Here is a 26145-nt window from a genome sequence, read left to right as displayed (position 1 = left end):
GTTTCTCCAAAGTATTCTCTTTTAGTTCATGGTCACTGGTTTGTACAGGTGGGGAGGAAAATAAATTCTCTTTAAGTTGGTAGAACTCTTTAGAAAGTTTCTCCACAGCTGAGATGCAGGCCTGTAGGGAAGAGGAGAGACTTTCTTCGTACTGCTGGAGTTGTTTAGTTAATTCATCCACTGTGGGTTCCTCATCCTCTCTCCAGGCCGTTACTGCCAATGAGCTGGCATATGATAATGGTGCGCTCTGTAGAAACTTCCGCCACATGGGTCGTGTACACTTGACTTCGTCTGGATCTGTGGATATTTGTTCGTTGTCTAGGTCCCTATATATCACCTCCCGTATGGCTAATTCCCTCAGGTACTGGATTCCCTTTTCCATAGTGGTCCACTTGCTTGGTAGACATACAAGTTCTTCCTTGAAGGGATACCTTTCCTTCACAGCTGACAGGAGGCGCCTCCAGAGGCTGTAAGGTCGTGCTCCATCTCCAATTGCTTTGTCCTAATATTCCAAATGTCCTGGATGCCCCTCCTAGTGAAAGCAAACTGCGGCCTGCATGCTGCTGCCAAAGGGATGGAGATAAATCCATTACCGATACTAACTGTGGCATACCACTTTGCTGTGTTTGATTCCCGTTCGTACTGGAGTTCTAGCATGTCCGGCACTGCAGCACTCAGAGGTGGTGTGACTTCATTCAGGCCGCAGTAGTCCACCATTAGCCTCCACTCTCCATTAGACTTTCGCACTGGCCATATAGGACTATTAAATGGTGAGCGATTCTTGCTGATCACTCCTTGGCTCTCCAGCCAACGAACCTACTCATGGATGGGAATCAGGGAGTCTCGGTTGGTGCGATATTGCCACCGGTGCACTGTTGTGGTAGCGACTGTTACCTGCTGTTCTTCGACCTTCAGCAATCCTACAGCAGAAGGGTCTTCTGAAAGACCCCAGTCAGGGTAGACAGCTGCTTAATCTTCTCTGTACTCAAAGCAGCTATGCCAAAAGCCCACCGGTACCCTTTTGGATCCTTGAATTACCCTCTCTTGAGGTAGTCTATGCCGAGGATGCATGGAGCCTCGGGGCCAGTCACAATGGGATGCTTTTGCCACTCATTCCCAGTTAGACTCACTTCAGCTTCCAATACAGTTAGTTGTTGGGATCCCCCTGTCACTCCAGAGATACAGATGAGATCTGTCCCTTGGTAGCCTGATGGCATTAAGGTACATTGTGCGCCAGTGTCCACTAGAGCTTTGTATTCCTGAGGTTCCAATGTGACAGGCGATCGGATCCACACAGTCCAATAAATCCAGTTATCCCTCTCCTCTACCTGGCCAGAGGCAGGGCCCTTCTAATCCTGGTTGGAGTGTCTGACACTTAATTCTTGCAAATGCAAATCAGAGGTCCCTTCATCAGGGTCAAGAATAACATCAGACCTTCTACTGTCTCTGGAGAGCTTCCCAACAGAAACTGGAGCAGCATTTTCTTAGGAGACCCTCCCAGGAGATGCCTCCAGAGGCTGAGAACCTGTGTCTCTCTCCCAAATACTCTGTCTATGACCCTTTTTCGAGAGAGGGTTCCCAGATGCTTGGCTTCATTGCCTTCTAGTTGTTGGCTATTGGCCCCAGTGTCCCAGCATCAAAGCAGCCAGGTGAGGATGTGCTCACCTGGGTGTCGACTGAAATCCTTTCGTATTTCTTGCAACTCACTCAGGGATAGGGATCGGGTGGTTTCTGATTCCTTTATGATTTCCTTCTCTTCTTTCCTGCTGTTGTTGTGATGGCTCTGCTTTAGAGCTGCCTGCCTTTTCCCCTTTTCCCACCTTCTTTGGAGGGGCTTCTTCCCTTACTAAACGAGCTGACTTCTGTTTCCATTGTTTTGTCTTGACTATGGGGGCGGCTGATAACATTGTTGGTCCTCCGGGTTAGCCACAGTGTGTGTTACCTGGTCATCAGATTTGGAGACCTCTTCCCCCCCTTGAGGGTGCTGGGTGGTGTTAAATACCATTTGATAGGCGTAAGCCAGGACCCAGCACAGTGCTGCAAGCTGTCATTCTCTGGCATTGTCAGGGTCAGGGCATACGACTCTCAAACATTCTAACAGGTTTTTAGGATTTTGCACTTGTTCAGGGGTGAAGTTCAAAACTATTGGAGGAGACAACCATGACAGGTACCTGCCTACATGCTCCCATACACCTTGCTATCCGCCACCCGACTGTCTCGAGGCAAATTCCTGGGTAAGATTTCTAAAAAATTGATTAACCTTAGAGGGAAGAGGAAACCCATTACTCAGAATTAGAAATAGCAATATATGGGTTACACATGGAAATTCAAAGTACTCAGAAACTGTTGTAATTAGCCCACTGTGAAAGAAGGAGGAGGTACCATTCCTGATCTTATTCATAATTTGACTTCCAGATGAGGAAAAGAAGGCAGTGTAATTCTGAATATTCCCTAAAAGATAGTTTCCATGAGACCCAAATGATAACAGTGCAGAGCCTGAATGCCAGATTAAACTCAAGGCCAGAGCTTGGCAGCACAGCGAATTAAAAAAAACGAACACGGATTGTAGCACACTCTTGGATCAGATATGGAGGAGAAGGGAGAACATGACATGGATTACATGAGACATGATCAAACAGGAAAATATTAACAGGAAACTGAACATGGTGACTAGCAAGTAAGTGTGTCAGTTGTAAGAGTTTTAATCAATTCTACTGTTATCTCAACCCTTTGAGCCCCACGTTGGGCGCCAAAAAGGACTGTGGTGGTTTTAACTTTTCAGGCAGCTGAAATCCACCACAACCTCTCTCTCACTTCCCCTCCTCAGAAGGGGAGGGGAAGAAGAAAAGGAAAGAAAAACTCACAGGTTGAGATAAGGATAATTAAATTAAAGGAAAAAATAATTTTTAAGGGAAAATTATTATTAATTAAATAATTTAATTAAAGGGAAATGGGGAAAGGGAAAAAAAAACTAACAAGGAAAGGCTGTGTGGAAGTGCAGAGGAAAGAAATTACTCTCTACTTCCCACAAATGAGCGATGCTTGACCACGTCCTTGAAGCAGGGCCTCAACGCATGTAGCCATTGTTCGGGAGGTGTTTTCACAACGAGAGCCCACCCCTCCCCTCTTCTTCCTTTTTCCACCTTTTATTGCTGAGTGTGACATCATATGGTATGGAATATCCCTTTGGTTGGTTTAGGTCAGCTGCCCTGGTGATGTTCCTTCCTCACTTTTTGCCCACCCCCAGCCTGCTGACTCTTGGGGGGGCGGGGTTAGAGGGAGTCCTGATGCTGTGCCAGCACTGCTCAGCAGCAGACACAACACTGGTGTGATACCAGTGCTGTTCTAGCTACAAGTGCAGAGCACAGTGCTGTATGGGCTGCTTCAGGGAAAGTTAACTCCATGCCAGCCAGACCCAGTACACATGCCTGATAGGAGACTCCTCCAGAGGGCAAATGTGAGAAAAATCTCAATAATGTTCTCAGATAGGAACTTCTGTGAAACTATTGTATTCGCGATTGCAATGGTGGGCGTCCTGCAAGCAAGAGCGCACAATAAAAGTTTATCATAACCTTATATTCCCTATTACCCAACAGCTGATTTCTCCCCGGTTTCCTCATTGGCTGTGTACTACAAGTTCACAACCTACTCAACGCCCTTCTATACCATATATGTACAATTTTATTTGACTAACCATTAATTTCTCTTTTTATTTTTTTTCTAGACTAGAGGGCTTGTGATTTTTGTTTTTACTGATTTTGTACTGCTCGTCCTGTTTTTCTTAGCTGTCCTCCTTATTTTGGGACAGTGGGACCTTCCCCTTATCTTCTTAACATACTCCCCACTGCTATGCAACTGTCATGCCTGCACAACCACTTTTGAATATGCAAGGTTAGTGGAATTTTTCACTGCAAAAACACCTTCTATTGAAAAAACACAACTTGGTTTCTCACAATTCCCCCCCTCTTCTTTTTTAATTCCTATTGTTGTTTTTGCACCTCTTCACATCCCCCATTCTTGAGTTTTTCCAACTTTAGGGCGCAATATTTTTCTTCGGATGTCACGGGGGATGACAGATATACAATGCCATTATTATTATAATACCAACAAATAGTTGTTTGAGCCAATTCCATTCAGGTAACCACGAAGTTAGTTTCTCTCAAATGTTTTTAAATCCCCAGGAAGTGTCATCTTGAGCCACTCTATGTAGGATCTTGTTTGTTGTTTTTTTTTCCCAAATATTTTTGAGATCAAATTCGTCCCATTTGATCTACATACATACAGCAACTAGCATTAATTACAGTGCACACTCCTCCTTGTGAGGTTAGTAGTAAATCTAATACCATTTGATTCTGGAGTACTATTTTTGCAAACTTGTTACCTCCTCTTGTAGTGCTTGGACTGCATCCAGAGTGTTATTTTCTAGTTCTTCCATTATAGCTGAGATATTTACAATAGTGTTTTCTAATTCACTCACCCCTAACCAAGGTAGAAACCACTTTGCAAAACAGTGAAATGCCCTGTTTCTTTTTACTAGAGGATTATCTGGAGTCCACTTAATTCTGCGTGTGGTCTCAAGGGGGCTTTGGCTCTGTGGGTGTTCCATAATAGTTACATTTGGAATTATTGCCCACAGCGTGCAAGTTCCCTTCCATCCTAGGGGCAACACCTTCCTGGCTTTATGGCCACATAGCCAGTACCACCCCTTGCCATTTGGGACAGGCCATCCAGTTACAGGATTCTCATGTTGTATCTGGTGTGCATTTATGTATATTAGCATTCCCGTAGCTACCATATTCATATGGATGTTTCCCTACTTCATGAATAATATTTTCACACCCAGGGTCTGTACTATTGCCCCCTGAGTTTCTATCAATGTTGTTTAAAAGGCACCCTTGATAACACAGTATATTGTAGCCAGGATTGTGTGTAGGGAGCTCAACTTCAAAATCTGTTCCTTCCCGGGACTGAGTATGATCCGTTGTTTTTAGAAATCTAGAGAATCCAGACACAGTTGCTGCTGGAAATAGCAATCAGGGACAAGGCCTGTGGTGCAATTGCCTAAAGTAACTAGGAAAATAAAACTAACATTCATATTTTAAAGAAAATGTACAGCATTGAAGAGGCTTTCAGGGTAGGGCATAGCTGCATTACAGAATCACAGAATCACAGAATCGTCTAGGTTGGAAGAGACCTCCAAGATCATCTAGTCCAACCTCTGCCCTAACACTAACAAGTCCTCCACTAAACCATATCACTAAGGGCTACATCTAAACGTCTTTTAAAGACCTCCAGGGATGGCGACTCAACCACCTCCCTGGGCAGCCCATTCCAATGCCTAACAACCCTTTCGGTAAAGAAGTTCTTCCTAATATCCAACCTAAACCTCCCCTGGCGCAACTTTAGCCCATTCCCCGTCATCCTGTCACCAGGCACATGGGAGAATAGACCAACCCCCACCTCGCTACAGCCTCCTTTAAGGTACCTATAGAGAGCGATTACCTAAGCGTTCCCTAGGTTTCCAAATTTAGATGCTATCACACTGGGGGAACCTGGTGTGCTGACTCTAAGGAACAGTACGGAGCATAGAATGGAGTGGAGACACCACAGCTAGGCTCTGTGACCAGGTGGGGACTCGATTGTTCTTGTGCATACCGAGACCGACAAGCTGCACTTTTTTGCCACCCTGAGCCAAGGACCTGTCATGTTTTTGACAGAATGCTGTACTCTAGTGAACTTTTGCTCATTATAATATCATTATAATACCAAAACACACCTCCTTCCCAAAAGCTACCCGCCTCCAAGGTACGACCACCCCTCACTGAGCATGCGCTCTGAATTTCTCGGAGCCTATTCCTTTAAATGGAGACAGGAAAACTTTTCACCAATCATAACTAAGATTGACTAGAGTCACTCAAGCTCCACCTAAAAGACAGAAAATAATATAAATTGGCCTAAGAGAGAGGGGATGTTAGGGAAGATAGCACCATCAGGGGAGATACCATCCCGAGGGAACACACCATCCTGAGGACCTCCTGAGTCCTGGGATCAGTCGACGGTCTGAGCCTCTCTTCCCCCCTCATTGGGACGCCTTTGGGTGAGATTTGAACACTTGGTTATACCAGTCTTTGTGCCTTTTTAACGCGTTAATTTCCAGGCTGCGCACCTGTGTATTTCATGCATGCTAGCTTGCTTTTGCAGACAGTAACTATCGCCATCAATCCAAAGAACCTGTGTACCTGTTGCTGTAATAAATTGCACTTAACTGCATTGTTCCTAGCCGTGATAGTTCTCATTGAACGCGACTAGAGTAAGGGCGGTTATACGTTATTGGTGAATCTGTGATTGTGATAGTTCAGTACCCTGAATCCGACCAGACCCATAACGGTTAATTGGCTACACCCCTTAATGCGACAGTGAAATTGGCGTAGTTGGCAGGATTGCTATGGATAAACTTCTGCAAAAATACAAATGTGCCCCTTCCCAGGCGGGGAAAGAGTGGGCCCAAAAGTTTTGGAAAGATGAGGAGAAAGTGGTAGAGCGTACTGGGCAGTGTCAGGCTTCATGAAAGATTGGTCAAAGAAAGGGTAAAGGTGCGATTTGTGCTGTGTTAGGAGCCTGTTTGTCTTGTGCTTATCAGGAAGCTAAGGAAATTCCTGCTCCCAAACTGATTTCTGATGTGGAATATACAGCTTTGAAATCAGAGAATGAGGTGTTGAAGTCATCATTGGCCTTTGAAAGGGAAACGGGAAAAACATTAGGAATCAGAGTGGATAAACTTTTGATTGAGAATGACAAAGTTGTGACTGAAAATGATAAACTTGTGAGTGAGAATAATCATCTTAAACAATTGCTGGAGAGGGTTAGTCATCTGTTAAATAAAGTACAGCCTTCTGCTCCGGTTAAGCAGATTCATAGATTGCTGCATAGTGCAGACCCTGAAAGCTGGGATGGTGACTTCTGGCTTGACAGTGATGATGAGGTCAAAGAGATTGCTGATTCTGAACCTCAGTCGATTTCCTTGAGACCTTTGGCTAAGACTGAGACTACTGTTGATGATGATGATGAAATCTGCACTGCTGTGTGAATGATTCCATGGTCACCGGCAGAGTTGGTTAAAATACAGAAGTTCTCAAGGCAGTCAGGGGAATCGGAAGTTGAGTATGTGTGGTGAGTTTCTCTTGAAGGAGGAGATCGAATTATGTTAAGTGAGGAAGAAGCAAGAGGCTTTTGGGGACCAAGAATATTTTTAACCACCACACCAGGAGACCATAATTACTCTATAACTGCACGGGCGGCATACTGGGCAGGTGGTATAGATCCCCAGGAGAGAGGGGAACCCCTGGAAATTAGAGTCACAAGCTATTCTGACCTGGCTGTAGCAGTACAGAAAGCAGACTGCATTCAGGCAATATATGAAAGAGATGAATTCAGGAAATCCCCGATGTTAGCTCCTATTGACCCGGTTCGATTAACCCCTCTCATCCGTGGACTCCCTGATTGTCTTAAGATGTTCGTAGCAAATACCCAGGATCGCATACAAGCTGCTCGTAGGGATGGTGATCGTGGTCGTAGACAAAATCCAAATTCCCTCATTCCCACCTGGAGTGAATTTGTACAAGACATAGATAAGTACGGACACCGAATGGGCTGTATTAGTTCATCCAGTATTAAGTCCCAAGACCACTCTCAGAGAGTCCTGATTCAAAGTGTCAAGGGCTTGCACAGGAAGTTAAATTCCTGGGAGTCTGGTGGGTTAATGGAGCTGCTTCTATTCCTCAGGGCACGCTGGAAAAAATAGAACATGGACAAAGACCTTCTAGTGTAAAGGAGTTACAACAAGTATTGGGAGCTTTAAGTTATTGGCGCAAACATATCCCAGGTTTTGCTATCATCGCGCGTCCTTTGTATAATTTGCTTAGGAAAGGAAAATCAAGCTCCACCTAAAAGACAGAAAATAATATAAATTGGCCTAAGAGAGAGGGGATGTTAGGGAAGATAACACCGTCAGGGGAGATACCATCCCGAGGGAACACACCATCCTGAGGACCTCCTGAGTCCTGGGATCAGTCAACGGGCTGAGCCTCTCTTCCCCCCCCATTGGGACGCCTTTGGGTGAGATTTGAACACTTGGTTATACCAGTCTTTGTGCCTTTTTAACGTGTTAATTTCCAGGCTGCGCACCTGTGCATTTCATGCATGCTAGCTTGCTTTTGCAGACAGTAACTATCGCTGGCAATCCAAAGAACCTGTGTACCTGTTGCTGTAATAAATTGTGCATTGTTCCTAGCCGTGATAGTTCTCACTGAACGCGACTAGAGTAAGGGCGGTTATACATTATTGGTGAATCTGTGATTGTGATAGTTCAGTACCCTGAATCCGACCAGACCCATAACGGTTAATCGGCTACACCCCTTAACGCGACAAGGCCTTTTCAGTCTTTCTAGGCATCTGGGTGCAAATCCAACAATTATTTCGAGCTAGAACTCAAGAGATGTTCTGGATTAATTGGAAATGCTGATTTTTCCCTCCATCCTATCACTAATCCATTGGGAATAGGTATTACTAAGATAAACTTAAAATACATCATTTCTATATATATCCCTACAATAATTAAGGAATAATAATAAAGAAAGACAATAAAAATCACAAACTAATAAGGATTCTTCTGGTGGGGATTGAATACACCCCCCCCCTTCTTTATCTCTCACTTCCAAGGAGTGTTCCCTGAAAACACTCCAGTTCTGTGTAATTCAATCCCTTTTACTAATTAATTCATTAAGAATTCTTCTAAGGAGAAGTTAAAGACTTACAATAGTTAGTTTTAACAGTTTTAACCTTACAAGTCTTTGTTAATGCAGTCTCTCAGGTTTCAGGGTTAACTGATGCTTTTACCCAGGTATGAGTCCACCCTTTCTCAGTTGTTCTTACTGTTGTCTCAGTAGTCAGGAGTACCTGGAATGGTCCATCCCACTCAGGTTGTAGCTTTGATTCCCTCCATGTCTGTATCAGAACCTAATCTCCTGCTAGGAATGGATGGATCGTGACATCCAAGGGTGGCGTTTGAGCTAACAATCCACAGGTCCTGAGAGATGACAAAGAGGACGACAGCCCAAGTATATAGTTTTTAAGAAAATCATCTTTTGTTTCGAATTGAGGTAATTCATTCCCTTTGTCCAGGTACAGCAATCCAAATAATATTTCATATGGTGAAACTCACACATCTTTTCTTGGTTGTCCTGGTTTCAGCTAGGATAGAGTTAATTTTCCTCCTAGTAGCTGGTAGGGCACTATGTTTTGGACTTAGGATGAGAATAATGTTGATAACACTCTGATGTTTTAATTGTTGTGGAGCAGTACTTACACCAAGCCAAGGACTTTTCAGCTTCTCGCTCTGTCCTGCCAGCGGGCAGGCTAGGGGTGCAGCAGGAGCTGGGAGGGGACAGACCCAGGACAGCTGACCCAAACTGGCCAAAGGGGTATTCCATACCATCTGACATCATGCTAAACAATATATAGGGGTGGCTGGCTGAGGTGGGGGGACCAGCTGCTCAGGGATAGGCTGGGCATCGGTCAGCAGGTGGTGAGCAATTGCATTGTGCATCACTTGTTTTGTACACATTATTATTAGTAGTACTATTATTATTATTATTATTTTCTTTTCTGTCCTAATAAACTGTCTTTATCTCAACCCACAGGCTTCGTTTTCCCGTTTCTCTCCCCATCCCAGAGAGGGAGGGGGAGGGGGAGCAAACGGCTGTGTGGTGCTTAGCTGCTGGCTGGGTTAAACCACAACATTGGTGCAGTTTGAATTCAGAGAAGTGTCAAAAGTAAGCACTTCATTCAGGGAAGCCAAGTTGCCAGAACTTAGTCAATTGCTTCTTTACTGTCTGATCTGCTCCATCCTTCCAGAAGAGGAAGGATACCAAGCAGTATGAAATTCCCACTTAATTCCTAGAGTCCACAATAGCCCTTGCAATATTTCTGACATAAAGTCATTTCCTTGATCAGAGTCAATATTTTCAACAATTCCATACCTGGGAATTATTTGTTCTAGAAATACTTTAGTTACTATGTTCACAGTAGCAGATACTGAAGGGAAAGCTTCCACCCACCTTTTATTTCTTTTTAGTTTTGGGTAGGGGTAGCTCAACATTTCCCTGAATCCTCTCTGGATTTATTCTCCATTCTCCCTCAGACACTAGATGCCCTAAATACTTGACCTCTCTGTCTACGCATTTTAATTTATTTTCAAATACTCTCAAGCCCTGTTTACCCAGAAATTTGAATAGCTTGTTAGTGGCTTCCTTCACAACTGTGTTCTCCTGTCCTGACAATAAAAGATCATCCACATATTGTAACAGTAATTCCTCCTTGGGAGGTTGGAATTGCTCCAAAATCTGTTCTAGAACTTGCCCAAATAAATCGGTGGCCTGTAAACCCCTGAGGTAAAACTGTCCATCTGTATTGTTGCTTCCGTCCTGTTTCAGGGTCTTTCCAGTCAAAGGCATCGATTCCCCTCCTAAACATTCTTCTCCAGTGAATAACATAGTCAAGATTGAATAACATACTCAGGATTGAATAACATACTCAAGACTGACAGAAGAGGTTCTTCACTGAAAGGGTTGTCACGCACTAGAACAGGTTCCCCAGGGATGTAGTCACAGCACCAAGCCTGACGGAGTTTAAGAAGCATTTGGACTGTGCTCTTAGTCATATGGTTTGAATTTTGGGTAGACCTGTGTGGAGCCAGGAGTTGGACTCGATGATCCTTATGGGTTCCTTCCAACCCCCCCAGATTACAAACTAGGCCTTAGAAACAGATTTGACTGTTCTGCTAGGCCCTCAGTTAAAGACTTAATTTCCTTCTTAAAACTCCTAACCTCTCTGCTGGTAGGGGGGGGGAGTTCACATAACGTATTTGTCCTTGTCCCACAGGAACCTCCCCAAGAGGATACACAGTTAGTGTTAGTACTGTTAGTGTCAGGGAAGGCGAAACTCTCAATATCTCTTCTAAATTGTTCTAATTCTTGCCAGAGCCTAGAGTGCGCTCCTCCTCCAGGGACTGCGTCAATTGCAGCCCGTCTCCCCTCCTGGAGCAGCTGCTGCTGCTTCTGGTGCAATATTAGGATTACAGGGAGCATAACTTGATTCCTCCTCTGAAAAAGGAGTCTTATTGCTTACATATAAATTTGAAGCCTGAATTTTCATCAGACTTGTATTTTGGCCAAAATACTGAAGTTCCTTTTATTGGCTTTTTAGACCAGACAATTACACAATATCTAACCATTGTTTTTTATCTTTTTCCCCAGTTTTTGGGTTGTTTTTCCAATTCCTTATCATTCTCCCCAAAGGACTATCTTTAGGCACAGTCCTGGGGTCTCCAACCCCATCCTGCTGACTCTTGGAACCCTTATTCCCCATCTCTTCCTGATGTGCTGCTGTGGACTTCACCACCCACGGGGTACCACATGCCTTCACCCACGATTAGGACAGAGGTGGGGTGTACTGCCGAGCACCTTACCGTGCCCAGGATACTGTACACTTAAAGGCCCAAACTCCCGAGATTCTCTTTTGTTCATCTGTCTTTCGCTTCGTCCGTCTCTGGCTGTGCCCCTCGCGGGACTACGGAACCGCGGATTGGGACTCCACACTTGCTTTGCACCAAAAGTGCATCTCATTCTCACTCCTCACAGGAGTCTCCCTGAACCCACCCCGAGGCAATATACGGTAAAGTTTGCCTAGCCTCAGTCTGTGCACAGAATTCCTGGTCTGGGTTATCAGCAGTTATCCCTGTGCCTGTACTGTGTCTGTCCTGTGTCTGTGGTGGCCTCCCTTCTCCCCAGTGCTTTGCAGAGCCTGTCTTCAGATTAATAATCTTGGTCCTTTGTTGGACATACCGAGACAACCCACCACCCCTGGCGGGACCGCTGAAATCAGCGGGGTGCACCTTCCTGTCTGTGGTAGCAAGAACTCTTCGACAGGTGACAATATCCCGGACGAGCCCCCAAACTGTGAGAAAAATCTCAATAATTTTCTCAGACAGGATCTTCTGTGAATCCATTTTATTTGTGATTGCAATGGCGGCTCATCCTGTTTTACTTAGCTATCTTCCTTATTTTGGGACAGTGTGACTGCTTAACATACACCCCACTGCTATGCTACTGTCATGCCTGCACAACCACTTTTGAATAGGCAAGGTTAGTGGAATTTTCCACTGCAAAAACACCTTCTATTGCAAAAACACAACTTAGTTTCTCACACGAAGATTTGTGCTCCTTTTCCAATTACTTTGTCAATGCCCCCTTCCCTAGCGAGGGATCCCAGCTGCCTGGCTTCCCTGTCCTCAAATTCCAGACTATTGGCTCCGCTATCCCAGCACCAGAGCAGCCAGGTGACAAGATGCTCACCTGGACGACAACTGAAATCTATTCATGTATCTTGTAGCTCACACTGGGATAGGCATTGAGTAGTGACTGATGTTCTTACATCTTCCTCTTTGTCTTCTTGTTCCTCAGATGGCCCAGCCATTTCAGAGTAGCCTGCCTCTTCGTCTTCTTTCCTCCCCAGGCTGAGTAGGAGTTCCTCTGCTTCCTGAATGACCTAACCTTCTCATCCATTGTTTCTTCTTGCATACAGGGGCAACTGCCACTAGCACAGTTTGTTTCCCTGGCCGAGCCTTAGGGCCCCTTGCAGGGTTGGAAGGGTGTTGATTGTAGTTCGGAAGCATAGGCAAAGCTCCAGCATGTTACAGTGACTTGTGTCTCCTGGGAATTGCCAGGGTGATAACACACCTTTTTTCAAGCATTCTGCCAGTTTTTTTTTTTGTTTGTTTGTTTGTTTTCTTTTTAGAATTTTGCACTTGTTCAGGGGTGAATTTCCAAAGCATTGGAGGTATCCACTGTTCTAGATGCCTGCCCATATCCTCCCACACTCCCTGCCACTCATAACTATCCTGCCTCAGGACAGATCTCTGGATGGCATTCCTAAGTAGTTGTTTAACCTTAAACAAAACCCGATGTGCATTCAGAAGACATAACAATAAGAACATGCTTGTTTGAACATCCCAAGGATATTCAAGTTTTGAAGACCTACCGTAACTAGCCTGGAGGAGAAGAATCATAGAATCATAGAATGGCCTGGGTTGAAAAGGACCTTAAAAATCATCTAGTTTCAACCCCCCTGCTCTGGGCAGGGTTGCCAACCACTAGAGAAGGCTGCCCAGAGCCAGATCCAGTCTGGCCTTGAATGCCTCCAGGGATGGGGGCATCCACAACCTCTCTGGGCAACCTGTTTGTCCTGGTTTCAGTTAGGACAGAGTTAATTTTCCTCCTAGTAGCTGGTAGGATGCTATGTTTTGGATTAGGATGAGAAGAGTGCTGAAAACATGCTGATGTTTTAATTGTTGCAGAGCAGTGCTTACACCAAGCCAAGGACTTTTCAGCTTCTCGCTCTGTCCTGCCAGCGAGCAGGCTAGGGGTGCAGCAGGAGCTGGGAGGGGACAGACCCAGGACAGCTGACCCAAACTGGCCAAAGGGGTATTCCATACCATCTGACGTCATGCTGAACAACATATAGGGGTGGCGGGCGGGGGTGGGGGGGCCGGCTGCTCGGAGATAGGCTGGGCATCGGTCAACGGGTGGTGAGCAATTGCATTGTGCATCACTTGTTTCGTACACATTACTATTAGTAGTACTATTATTATTTATTTATTTTTTCCTGCCTTAATAAACTGTCTTTATCTCAACTCACAGGCTTCACTTTCCCCTTTCTCTCCCCCATCCCAGAGAGGGGAGGGGGGAGGGTGAGCGAACGGCTGTGTGGTGTTTGGCTGCCAGCCGGGCTAAACCACAACAGTCCTTTTGGCGCCCAACGTGGGGCTCGAAGGGTTGAGATATCGACAGATTTGACCAGAGTGTGTTAAACCAAAATTGGTATAAGTATTCGACCTGCTTAATAGTTGCTAGTCACAAAGTTGATTGCTTTAATCTCAAGTCTGCTGTGCCTGTTTTTCCATATTGAGTTTATAGCACGTTACTTTCTGTATGTGCTCCTTGTCGTGCTGTTTATCCTTTCCGGGCCCTGGTTTAACATCATTATGGTACTGGTGCGGTGTAACGATGGCTTATGAAATGATGAGATTTCTGGTCATGACCCTAACCTGGTATTTGTACTCAGCAATGTCGTTGACTCTGTACTTTGGAAACCATATCTTGGAAGCTATTAACAATTACACCTATTCCCTTTTTTCTTCAGGGAGCCAGTCTGTGGAGGGGACAGGGGAAGATATTTTTTCCTACTTGTTCACTCTCCCTTTCTCCTTCACCACCCTCTTATCCTCTGAGCTAGTTACGATAGTTCTCCAAGATGTTGAATATCCTTGGGATGCTCAGACCAGCATGTTCTTGTTGTTATGTCTCCTGAATGCGCTTCAGGTTTTGTTTAAGGTTAAACAACTACTTAGGAATCTCATCTGGAGATCTGTCTTGAGGCGGAATAGTTGTGAGTGGCAGGGAGTGTGGGAGGATATGGGCAGGTTTCTAGAGCAGTGGGCACCTCCAGTGTTTTGGAAATTCATCCCTGAAGCAGTGCAAAATCCTAAAAAAATGGCAAAATGCTTGAAAAAGGGGTGTCATGACTCTGGCAATTCCAAAGAGACACAAATCACTGTAGCATGCTGGGGTCTGGCCTATTCCTATCGAGCTGCAGTCGATGCTACTATAAACCTAGTGACAGACCCTGAGGCCACTCCAACCCCTACGATGGACCCCGTGGCCTCTCCGACTCCCACGGCCTCTCCGGCTCCCGCGGCCTCTCCAGCCCCCGCAACCTCTCTAGCTCCTGTGTTCTCTCCAGCTCCTGTGATGGGCCGATCGGTCCTTCCAGCTCCTGTGACGGGCCCTGTGGTCGTTCCAGCTCCTGTGACAGGCCCAGCGGTCGTTCCAGCTCCTGTGACGGGCCCAGCAGTCGTTCCAGCTCCTGTGATGGGCCCTGCGGACGTTCCAATTTCCATGATGGGCCCAGTGGTCATCCCAGCTCCTGTGATGGGCCCGGCGGGTTGTTTCAACCCCTGCAGCTGGCCCAGCGTGTATTCCAACCCATGTGGCAGGCCCTGTGGCTGGGTGAGAGAAACGAGCTGTAGCAGTGCAAGTTGCCCCTGTAGACAAGGTGAAAAAATGGTTATAGAGACTCAGGTCGTTTAGAACGCAGACAGTCTTCTGCTAGGTCTAGGTATAGGGAAGACGAGGCTGGCCATCAGAGGAGCAGGAGGATGAAGATGAAGATGTTGAAAAAGCAACAGTAACTACCCGAAACCTATACCAGCATGAGCTACGAGATGTGCGAAAAGATTTCGGTCGCTGCATAGGTGAGCAGATTGTCACCTGGCTGCTCCGGTGCTGGGACACCGGATCCAGCTGTATGGAATTAGAGGGCAGTGAAGCCAGGTGGCTGGGATCCCTTGCTAGAGATGCAGGCATTGACAAGCAATGGAGATGGAGCACCACCTCACAGCCTCTCTACAGGCGTCTCTTGGCAGCTGTGAAGGAAAGGTATCCCTTCAAGGAAGATCTTGTATGTCTACCAGGCAAGTGGACCACTATGGAAAAGGGAATCCAGTACCTGAGGGAATTAGCCATACGGGAGGTGATTTATAGGGACCTAGACAACGGACAAATATCCACAGATCCAGATGAAGTCAACTGTACACGACCCATGTGGCGGAAGTTTCTACAGAGTGCACCATTATCATATGCCAGCTCATTGGCAGTAACGGCCTGGAGAGAGGATGAGGAACCCACAGTGGATGAATTAACTAAACAACTCCAGCAGTACGAAGAAAGTCTCTCCTCTACCCTACAGGCCTGCGTCTCGGCTGTGGAGAAACTCTCTGAAGAGTTCTACCAACTTAAAGAGAATTTATTTTCCTCCCCACCTGTACAAACCAGTGACCATGAACTAAAAGAGAATACTTTGGAGAAACTTTCTGAAATATTCCATCAACTTGAAGAAAGTTTACTTTCCTCCCCACCTGTACAAACCAGTGTCTCAGCTATCAGGGGTAAGCGTTCATCCGTGCAAGGAAAAAGATACAGTGGGTACACACCCCATGCCACCCTGTGGTTTTACCTACGTGACCATGGAGAAGACAGGAGAAAATGGGATGGAAAATCTACTGAGACCCTAGAGGCACGGGTATGTGAGTTGCAAAAGAAAACAATCGGGAGAAAGGGGTTCTCTGAAAAGTTTGCTGCTCCAACTTCTCGCAGGCAGTCTTTTAAACACAGAAACGAAGATTCTGACCAGGACTAGAGGGGCCCTGCCTCCAGCCAGGGGGAGGAAAGGGACAACCGAGTTTATTGGACTGTGTGGATTCGATGGCCCTGGCACGTCTGACGCACAGAAGTGCTTTAGTACACACCGGTGCACAGTGTACTGTAATGCCATCAAGCTGTAAAGGGCCAGAACCCGTCTGTATTATGGGGTGACGGGGGGATCCAGCAGTTAACTGTATTGGAAGCTGAAGTGAGTCTAACCGGAAATGAGTGGCAAAAGCACCGTATTGTGACTGGCCCGGATGCTCCTTGCGTCCTTGGCATAGACTATCTTAGAAGAGGATATTTCAAGGACCCAAAAGGGTTCCGCTGGGCTTTTGGCATAGCTGCCTTAGAGACAGAGGACATTAAACAGTTGTCTACCTTGCCCGGTCACTCGGAGGACCCTTCTGTTGTGGGGTTGCTGAGGGTCGAAGAACAGCAAGTGCCAATCGCTACCACAACTGTGCACCGGCGGCAATATCGCACCAACCGAGACTCCCTGATTCCCATCCATAAGCTAATCTGTCAACTGGAGAACCAAGGAGTGATCAGCAAGACCCATTCACCTTTTAATAGTCCCATATGGCCAGTGCGAAAGTCTAATGGTGAGTGGAGACTAACAGTGGATTACCGTGGCCTGAACGAAGTCACGCCACCACTGAGTGCTGCAGTGCCAGACATGCTAGAACTCCAGTATGAACTGGAATCAAAGGCAGCCAAGTGGTACGCCACAATTGATATCGCCAATGCATTTTTCTCCATCCCTCTAGCAGCAGAGTGCAGGCCACAGTATGCTTTCACTTGGAGGGGAGTCCAATTCACCTGGAATCGGCTGCCCCGGGGTGGAAACACAGCCCTACCATTTGCCATGGACTGATCCAGTCTGCGCTGGAGCAGGGGGAAGCTCCTGAACACCTGCAGTACATCGATGACATCATTGTTTGGGGTGACACAGCAGAGGAAGTTTTCGAGAAAGGGAAGAAAATAGTCCAAATCCTTCTGAAGGCCGGTTTTGCCATAAAACAAAATAAGTTAAAGGACCTGTATGAGAGATCCAGTTTTAGGAATAAAATGGCAAGATGGACGTTGTCAAATCCTAATGGAGGCGATCAACAAAATAACAGCTATGTCTCCACCAACTAGCAAAAAAGGAAACACAAACTTTCCTACGTGTCGTGGGGTTTTGGAGAATGCACATTCCAAATTACAGTCTGATTGTAAACCCGCTCTACCAAGTAACCTGTAATAAGAACGCTTTTGAATGGGGCCCTGAGCAACGACAAGCCTTTGAACAAATTAAGCAGGAAGTAGTTCATGCAGTAGCCCTTGGGCCAGTCCGAACAGGACCAGATGTAAAGAATGTGCTCTACACCGCAGCCGGGGGAGAATGGTCCCACCTGGAGCCTCTGGCAGAAAGAACCTGGGGAAACTCGAGGGTCGACCCCTGGGGTTTTGGAGTCGGGGATACAGAGGATCTGAGGCCCGCTATACTCCAACCAAAAAGGAGATATTGGCAGCATATGAAGGAGTTCGATCTGCTTCGGAAGTGGTCGGTACTGAAGCAGAGCTCCTCCTGGCACCCCCACTGCCGGTACTGGGTTGGATGTTCAAAGGAAGGGTCCCCTCTACACATCACGCAACTGATGCTACATGGAGCAAGTGGGTTGCACTGATTACTCAGCGGGCTCGAATAGGAAACCCCAGTCGCCCAGGAATCTTGGAAGTTATTATGGACTGGCCAGAAGGCAATATTTGGGATATCACTTGCAGAAGTGAAAGCCATTCAGCTGGCTTTAGATATTGCTGAACGAGAAAAGTGGCCAGTTCTCTATCATCTCTATACTGATTCATGGATGGTAGCAAATGCCCTGTGGGGGTGGTTACAGCAATGGAAGCAGAACAACTGGGAGCGCAGGGGCAAACCCATCTGGGCTGCTGCATTGTGGCAAGATATTGCTGCCCGGGTAGAGAACCTGGTTGTAAAGGTACGCCATGTAGATGCTCATGTGCCCAAGAATCGGGCTACTGAAGAACATCAAAACAACCAGCAGGGGAATCAGGCTGCTAAGATTGAAGTGGCTCAGGTGGACCTGGACTGGCAACATAAAGGTGAATTATTTATAGCCTGATTGGCCCATGACACCTCAGGCCATCAAGGTAGAGATGCAACATACAGCTGAGCTTGTGACCAAGGGGTGGACCTGACCATGGACACTATAGCACAGGTTATTCATGATTGTGAAACATGTGCTGTAATCAAATGAAACCAAGCAGTTAAAGCCTCAGACGATGGCTGAAATACAAATATGGAGAGGCCTGGCAGATTGATTACATCACACTCCCCCAAACCCGCAACGGCAAGCGCCACGTACTTACCATGGTGGAAGCAACCACCGGATGGCTGGAAACATATCCTGTGCCCTATTCCACCACCCGGAACACTATCCTGGGCCTTGAAAAACAAGTCTCATGGAGACATGGCACCCCAGAAAGAATTGAGTTTAGACAATGGGACTCATTTCCGAAACAACCTTATAGACACTTGGGCCAAAGAACATGGTATATTAAACCTCTGAGTTTCCCACAGGATTGTCTGAGGACTCCTCAGAGAAGGTAATGATCCCGATACCCCGTCCGGAATCTTCTTCTTGCATCTCTCCAGGGGTAACTGCGCCTGCTGCTTCCCTGAAGTGCCTGTATACCAATGCGCGGAGCATGGGAAATAAACAGGATGAGCTCGAGATCTGTGTTTGGTCGCAGGGCCACGATCTTGTTGCAATCACAGAGACGTGGTGGGACAGCTCGCATGACTGGAACATTGTCATGGAGGGCTATGTCCTTTTTAGGAAAGACAGGGTGGGGAAGTGAGGGGGTGGGGTTGCCCTTTATGTGAGGGAGCAATTAGAGTGTACCCAGCTCCACCTGGGGGAGGGTGAAGGACAAGTGGAGAGCTTGTGGGTGAGAATTAAGGGGTGGGCTGGTGTGGGGACACTGTTGTGGGGGTGTACTACAGGTCACCATATCAGGAGGAGGAGGTCGATGAGGCCTTCTACAAGCAGCTGGAAGTAGCCTCACGGTCACGAGCGCTGGTTCTCATGGGGGAGTTCAATTATCCAGACATCTGTTGGGTAAGCAACTCGGCCAGGCACACGCAGTCCAAACGGTTCTTACAATGCGTTGAAGACAATTTTCTGACGCAGGTGGTGGAGGAGCCGACGAGGCAGGGGGTGCTTCTGGACCTTGTCCTTACCAACAGGGATGGGCTTGTTAGGGATGTGAAGGTTGGGGGCAGCTTGGGATGCAGCGACCATGAGATGGTGGAGTTCAAGATGGAACTTGGTGGAAGAAGTAAGGCTAGTGGCAGGCTTGCTACCCTGGACTTTCGAAGAGCCAACTTCGACCTCTTCCAGGACCTGCTTGGGAGTATCTCATGGGCAAGGTTGCTAGAAGGCAAGAGTGCTTGTGAGAGCTGGGCTACATTTAAACAGCACTTCTTCCAAGCTCAGGATCAGTGCATCCCTAAGAGTAGGAAATCGGGGAAGGGGGGCAGGAAACTTGCGTGGATGAGCAAGGAGCTCATTGACAAGATCAAAAGGAAGAGGAAGGTCTATGAAATGTGGAAAAAGGGCCTGTCCTCTTGGGAGGAGTATAGACGTGTTGTCAGGGCCTGCAGGGACGCAACGAGGAAGGCTAAAGCCCACCTAGAGATGAGGCTTGCAAAAGAGATAAAAGATAATAAGAAGGGTTTTTTAAAGTATGTAAACAGTAAAAGGAAGTCTAAGGATAATGTGGGTCCCTTGCTGAATGAGGGGGGTGTCCTGGTTACAAGAGATGCCGAGAAGGCGGAGATACTGAATGCTTTCTTTGCTTCAGTCTTTGCTTCAAGGACTCCCCCCCGGGACTCCTTGACCCTGGCGGGAGGAGAAAGGGGCTGGGAAATGGAGGGCTCCCCCGTGGTTGAGGAGAGAGTGGTTCGGGAGCGTCTGAGTGGGCTCAACGCACACAAATCCATGGGTCCCGATGGGATGCATCCACGTGTGCTAAGGGAGTTGGCAGAGGTGATTGCCGAACCGCTATCATCTTTGAAAGGTCCTGGAGAACAGGAGAGGTGCGTGAAGATTGGAGGATAGCCAATGTCACTCCGGTCTTCAAGAAGGGCAAGAAGAAGGATCCAGGAAACTACAGGCCAGTCAGCCTCACCTCTGTCCCTGGAAAAGTGTTGGAACAGCTTGTTCTGGATGCCATCTCCAAGCCATTGGAAGAGAAGAATGTTATGAGGAGTAGTCAGCATGGATTCACTAAGGGGAAGTCGTGCTCGACCAACTCATTGCCTTCTATGATGGCATCACCAGCTGGTAGATGGGGGGAGAGCAGTGTATGTCATCTACCTTGACTTTAGCAAGGCTTTCGATACTGTCTCCCATGACATCCTGCTAGCAAAGCTGAGAAAGTGTGGGATAGAGGAGTGGACAGTTAGGTGGGTTGAGAACTGGCTGACAGGCCGAGCTCAGAGTGTGGTGATCGGCAGCGCAGAGTCCAGTTGGAGACCTGTCACTAGCGGTGTTTCCCAGGGGTCGGTGCTGGGTCCGGTCTTGTTCAACATCTTCATCGATGACCTTGATGAGGGAATAGTGTCCACCCTCAGCAAGTACACCGATGACACAAAGCTGGGAGGAGTGGCCAACATGCCAGAAGGCTGTGCTGCCATTCAGTGAGACCTGGACAGGCTGGAGAGATGGGCAGGAAGAAACCAAATGAGGTTAATAAGAGCAAGTGTAGAGTCCTGCTCCTGGGAAGGGACGACCGACATATCAGTACAGGCTGGGGGATGACCTGCTGGAGAGGAGCTCTGAGGAGAAGGACCTGGTGTCCTGGTGGACGACAGGTTGACCATGAGCCAGCAGTGTGCCCTCGTGGCCAAGAGGGCCAATGGGATCCTGGCATGCATTAAAAGGAGTGTGGCCAGCAGGTCAGGGAGGTGACCCTCCCCCTCTACTCTGCCTGGTCAGGCCTCACCTGGAGTACCGTGTCCGGTTCTGGGCTCCCCGGTACAAAACAGACAGGGATCTCCCGGAAAGAGTCCAGCAGAGGGCCACAAAGATGATACGGGGCCTGGAGCATCTTCCCTATGAAGAAGCTGAGAGACCTGTGGTCTGTTCAGCCTGGAGAAAGAAGACTGAGAGGGGATCTCATCAATGTGTATAAATACCTGAGGTGTGGGAGACAGAGGGATTTGGCCAACCTCTTTTCAGTGGTTTGTGGGGATAGGACAAGGGGTAATGGCCACAAGATAGAGCACAGGAAGTTCCGCAACAACATGAGAAAGAACTTCTTCATGGTGAGGGTGACGGAGCACTGGAAAGGCTGCCCAGGGAGGTTGTGGAGTCTCCTTCTCTGGGAGATATTCAAGGCCCGTCTGGATGCCTACCTGGGCAGCCTGCTCTAAGGAACCTGCTTTGGCAGGGGGGGTTGGACCCGATGATCTTTCGAGGTCCCTTCCAACCCCTTCAATTCTGTGATCTGTGATTCTGTATTGAGTGGGTGTATCACATCCCCTATCATGCACCAGCCTCCGGGAAAGTTGAGTGATACAATGGACTGTTAAAGACTACACTGAAAGCAATGGGTGCTGGGACATTCAAAAACTGGGTTACGCATTTGGCAAAGGCCACCTGGCTAGTCAATACTAGGGGATCTGCCAACCGAGCTGGACCTGCCCAATCAAACCTGTTACTTACTGTTGAAGGGGACAAAGTTCCTGCAGTGCACATGAGAAACATGCTGGGGAAGACAGTCTGGGCTACTCCTGCCTCAGGAAAAGGCAAACCCATTCCTGGGGTTGCTTTTGCTTCAGGGACCTGGATGCACTTGGTGGGTAATGCAAAAGAAATGGTGGAAGTCCGGTGTGTACCTCAAGGGGATTTATACTGGGTGAGAATAGTCCCTGAGTTGAATTGTAGTATGTTAATTCTTATATAATACTGTACGTCATCACTACCATGATTGCTATATGTCAATGTCCTATTAATAGTATCACAGTATCACATGGGCAACCTGTTTGTCCTGGTTTCAGTTAGGATAGAGTTAGTTTTCCTCCTAGTAGCTGGTAGGGTGCTATGTTTTGGATTAGGATGAGAAGAGTGTTGATAACACCCTGATGTTTTAATTGTTGCAGAGCAGTGCTTACACCAAGCCAAGGACTTTTCAGCTTCTCGCTCTGTCCTGCCAGCGGGCAGGCTAGGGGTGCAGCAGGAGCTGGTAGGGGACAGACCCAGGACAGCTGAACCAACACTGGCCAAAGGGGTATTCCATATGTTGTCGTTTAGCCCGGCTGGCAGTCAAACACCACACAGCCGTTCGCTTCACCCTCCCCCCTCCCTCTCTGGGATGGGGGACGAGAAACGGGAAAGTGAAGCCTGTGAGTTGAGATAAAGACAGTTTATTTAGACAGGGATAATAATAAAAATAATAATGATAATAGTACTACTACTAATAATGTGTACAAAACAAGTGATGCACAATGCAATTGCTCACCACCCGCTGACCGATGCCCAGCCTATCCCCAAGCAGCCGGCCCCCCACCACGGCTAGCCTCCCCTATATATTGTTTAGCATGACGTCAGATGGTATGGAATACCCCTTTGGCCAGTTTGGGTCAGCTGTCCTGGGTCTGTCCCCTCCCAGCTCCTGCTGCACCCCTAGCCTGCTCGCTGGCAGGACAGAGCGAGAAACTGAAAAGTCCTTGGCTTGGTGTAAGCACTGCTCTGCAACAATTAAAACATCAGCATGTTATCAGCGCTCTTCTCATCCTAATCCAAAACATAGCACCCTACCAGCTCCTAGGAAGAAAATTAACTCTGTCCTAACTGAAACCAGGACAGATATCCACCCCTTATTCCATACCATTTATGTCATGCTCAGGTTACACTCTTTCCAATACCTTCTAATTAATCACCATTTTCATCTATGGTATATAGCAATCATGGTAGGGATGACATACAGTATTATATAATAATTAACATACTACAATTCAACTCATGGGCTGTTCTCACCCAGTATGAAATCCCTCTGAGGTACACACCGGACCTCCCCATTCTTTTGCATTACCCACCAAGTGCATCCACGTTCCTGAGCAAAAGCAATCCCACGAATGGGTTTGCCTTTTCCTGAGGCAGGAGTAGCCCAGACTGTCTTACCCAGCATGTTTCTTACGTGCACTACAGGAACTTTATCCCCTTCTACAGTGCGTAACAGGTTTGATTGGGTAGGTCCAGCTCGGTCGGCAGATCCTCTAGTATTGACTAACCAGGTGGCCTTTGCCAAATGTGTATCCCAGTTTTTGAATGTCCCAGCACCCATTGCTTTCAGTGTAGTCTTTAACAATCCATTGTATCGCTCAACTTTCCTGGATGCTGATACATGATAGGGGATGTGATACACCCACTCCATGTTCTTTGGCCCAAGTGTCTATAAGGTTATTTCGGAAATGAGTCCCATTGTCTGGCTCGATTCTTTCTGGGGTGCCATGTCGCCATAGGACTTGCTTTTCAAGGCCCAGGATAGTGTTCCGGGCGGTGGCATGGGGCACAGGATATGTTTCCAGCCATCCGGTGGTCGCTTCCACCATTGTAAGTAAGTGTCGCTTGCCGTTGCGGGTTTGGGGGAGTGTGATGTAATCAATCTGCCAGGCCTCTCCATATTTATATTTCAGCCATCGTCCTCCATACCAAAGAGGCTTTGACCGTTTGGCTTGCTTGATTGCAGCACATGTTTCACAGTCATGAATAACCTGTGCTATAGTGTCCATGGTCAGGTCCACCCCTTGATCACGAGCCCATCTGTATGTTGCATCTCTACCTTGATGGCCTGAGGTGTCATGGGCCCATCGGGCTATAAATAATTCACCTTTATGTTGCCAGTCCAGGTCCACCTGAGCCACTTCAATCTTAGCAGCCTGATCCACCTGCTGGTTGTTCTGATGTTCTTCAGTGGCCACATTCTTGGGCACTTGAGCATCTACATGGTGTACCTTTACAACCAGGTTCTCTACCCGGGCAGCAATATCTTGCCACAGTGCAGCAGCCCAGATGGGTTTGCCCCGGCGCTCCCAGTTGTTCTGCTTCCATTGCTGTAACCACCCCCACAGGGCATTTGCTACCATCCATGAATCAGTATAGAGATAGAGAACTGGCCACTTTTCTCGTTCAGCAATATCTAAGGCCAGCTGAATGGCTTTCACTTCTGCAAACTGACTCGATTCACCTTCTCCCTCAGCAGCTTCTGCAACTCGTCGTGTAGGACTCCATACAGCAGCTTTTCATCTCCGATGCTTTCCCACAATACGACAGGACCCATCAGTGAACAGGGCATATTTCTTCTCATTTTCTGGTAGCTTGTTGTACAGTGGGGCTTCTTCAGCACGGACCACCTCCTCCTCTGATGATATCCCAAAGTACTTGCCTTCTGGCCAGTCCATAATCACTTCCAGGATTCCTGGGCGACTGGGGTTTCCTATTCGAGCCCGCTGAGTAATCAGTGCAACCCACTTGCTCCATGTAGCATCAGTTGCATGATGTGTAGAGGGGACCCTTCCTTTGAAAAACCAGCCTAGTACCGGCTGGTGGGGTGCCAGGAGGAGCTGTGCTTCAGTACCGACCACTTCTGAAGCAGATCGAATTCCTTCATATGCTGCCAATATCTCCTTTTCGGTTGGAGTGTAGCGGGCCTCAGATCCTCTGTATCCCCGACTCCAAAACCCGAAGGGTAGACCTCGAGTTTCCCCAGGCTCTTTCTGCCAGAGGCTCCAGGTGGGGCCATTCTCCCCGGCTGCGGTGTAGAGCACATTCTTTACATATTGTCCTGCTTGGACTGGCCTAAGGGCTACTGCATGAACTATTTCCTGCTTAATTTGTTCAAAGGCTTGTCTTTGCTCAGGGCCCCATTCGAAATCATTCTTCTTACGGGTTACTTGGGAGAGAGGGTTTACAATCAGACTGTAATTTGGAATGTGCATTCTCCAAAACCCCACGACACCTAGGAAAGTTTGTGTTTCGTTTTTGCTAGTTGGTGGAGATATAGCTGTTATTTTGTTGATCACATCCATTGGGATTTGCCGACATCCATCTTGCCAGTTTATTCCTAAAAACTGGATTTCTCGTGCAGGTCCTTTAACTTTATTTTGTTTTATGGCAAAACCAGCCTTCAGAAGGATTTGGACTATTTTCTTCCCTTTCTCGAAAACTTCCTCTGCTTTGTCACCCTACACGATGATGTCACCGATGTACTGCAGGTGTTCGGGAGCTTCCCCCTGTTCCAGCGCAGACTGGATCAGTCCATGGCAAATGGTAGGGCTGTGTTTCCACCCCTGGGGCAGCCGATTCCAGGTGAATTGGACACCCCTCCAAGTGAAAGCAAACTGTGGCCTGCACTCTGCTGCTAGAGGGATGGAGAAAAATGCATTAGCAATATCAATTGTGGCGTGCCACTTGGCTGCCTTCGATTCCAGTTCGTACTGGAGTTCTAGCATGTCTGGCACTGCAGCACTCAGTGGTGGCGTGACTTCGTTCAGGCCACGATAGTCCACTGTTAGTCTCCACTCACCATTAGACTTTCGCACTGGCCATATGGGACTATTAAAAGGTGAATGAGTCTTGCTGATCACTCCTTGGTTCTCCAGTTGACAGATTAGCTTATGGATGGGAATCAGGGAGTCTCGGTTGGTGCGATATTGCCGCCGGTGCACAGTTGTGGTAGCGATTGGCACTTGCTGTTCTTCGACCCTCAGCAATCCCACAACAGAAGGGTCCTCCGAGAGACCTGGCAAGGTAGA

The 26145-nt window shown here is 47.4% G+C and overlaps 1 long non-coding RNA gene across 1 annotated transcript; it reads right to left on the bottom strand.

The window, feature by feature from the left end:
• Positions 1-744: 744 nt before the first annotated feature.
• Positions 745-26145, bottom strand: LOC121063048. The gene is made up of 2 exons (XR_005815802.1): positions 26095-26145; positions 745-909 (listed from the first exon to the last, which is right to left on the bottom strand). It is a non-coding gene; the product is annotated as an uncharacterized LOC121063048 (long non-coding RNA).

The sequence above is a fragment of the Cygnus olor genome (genome assembly GCF_009769625.2).
Source record: "Cygnus olor isolate bCygOlo1 chromosome W unlocalized genomic scaffold, bCygOlo1.pri.v2 SUPER_W8, whole genome shotgun sequence".
In the NCBI taxonomy this organism is placed as follows: Eukaryota; Metazoa; Chordata; class Aves; order Anseriformes; family Anatidae; genus Cygnus; species Cygnus olor.
The sequence above is the reverse complement of the archived record's forward strand: the minus strand, read 5'-3'. Positions and strand labels throughout refer to the sequence as shown.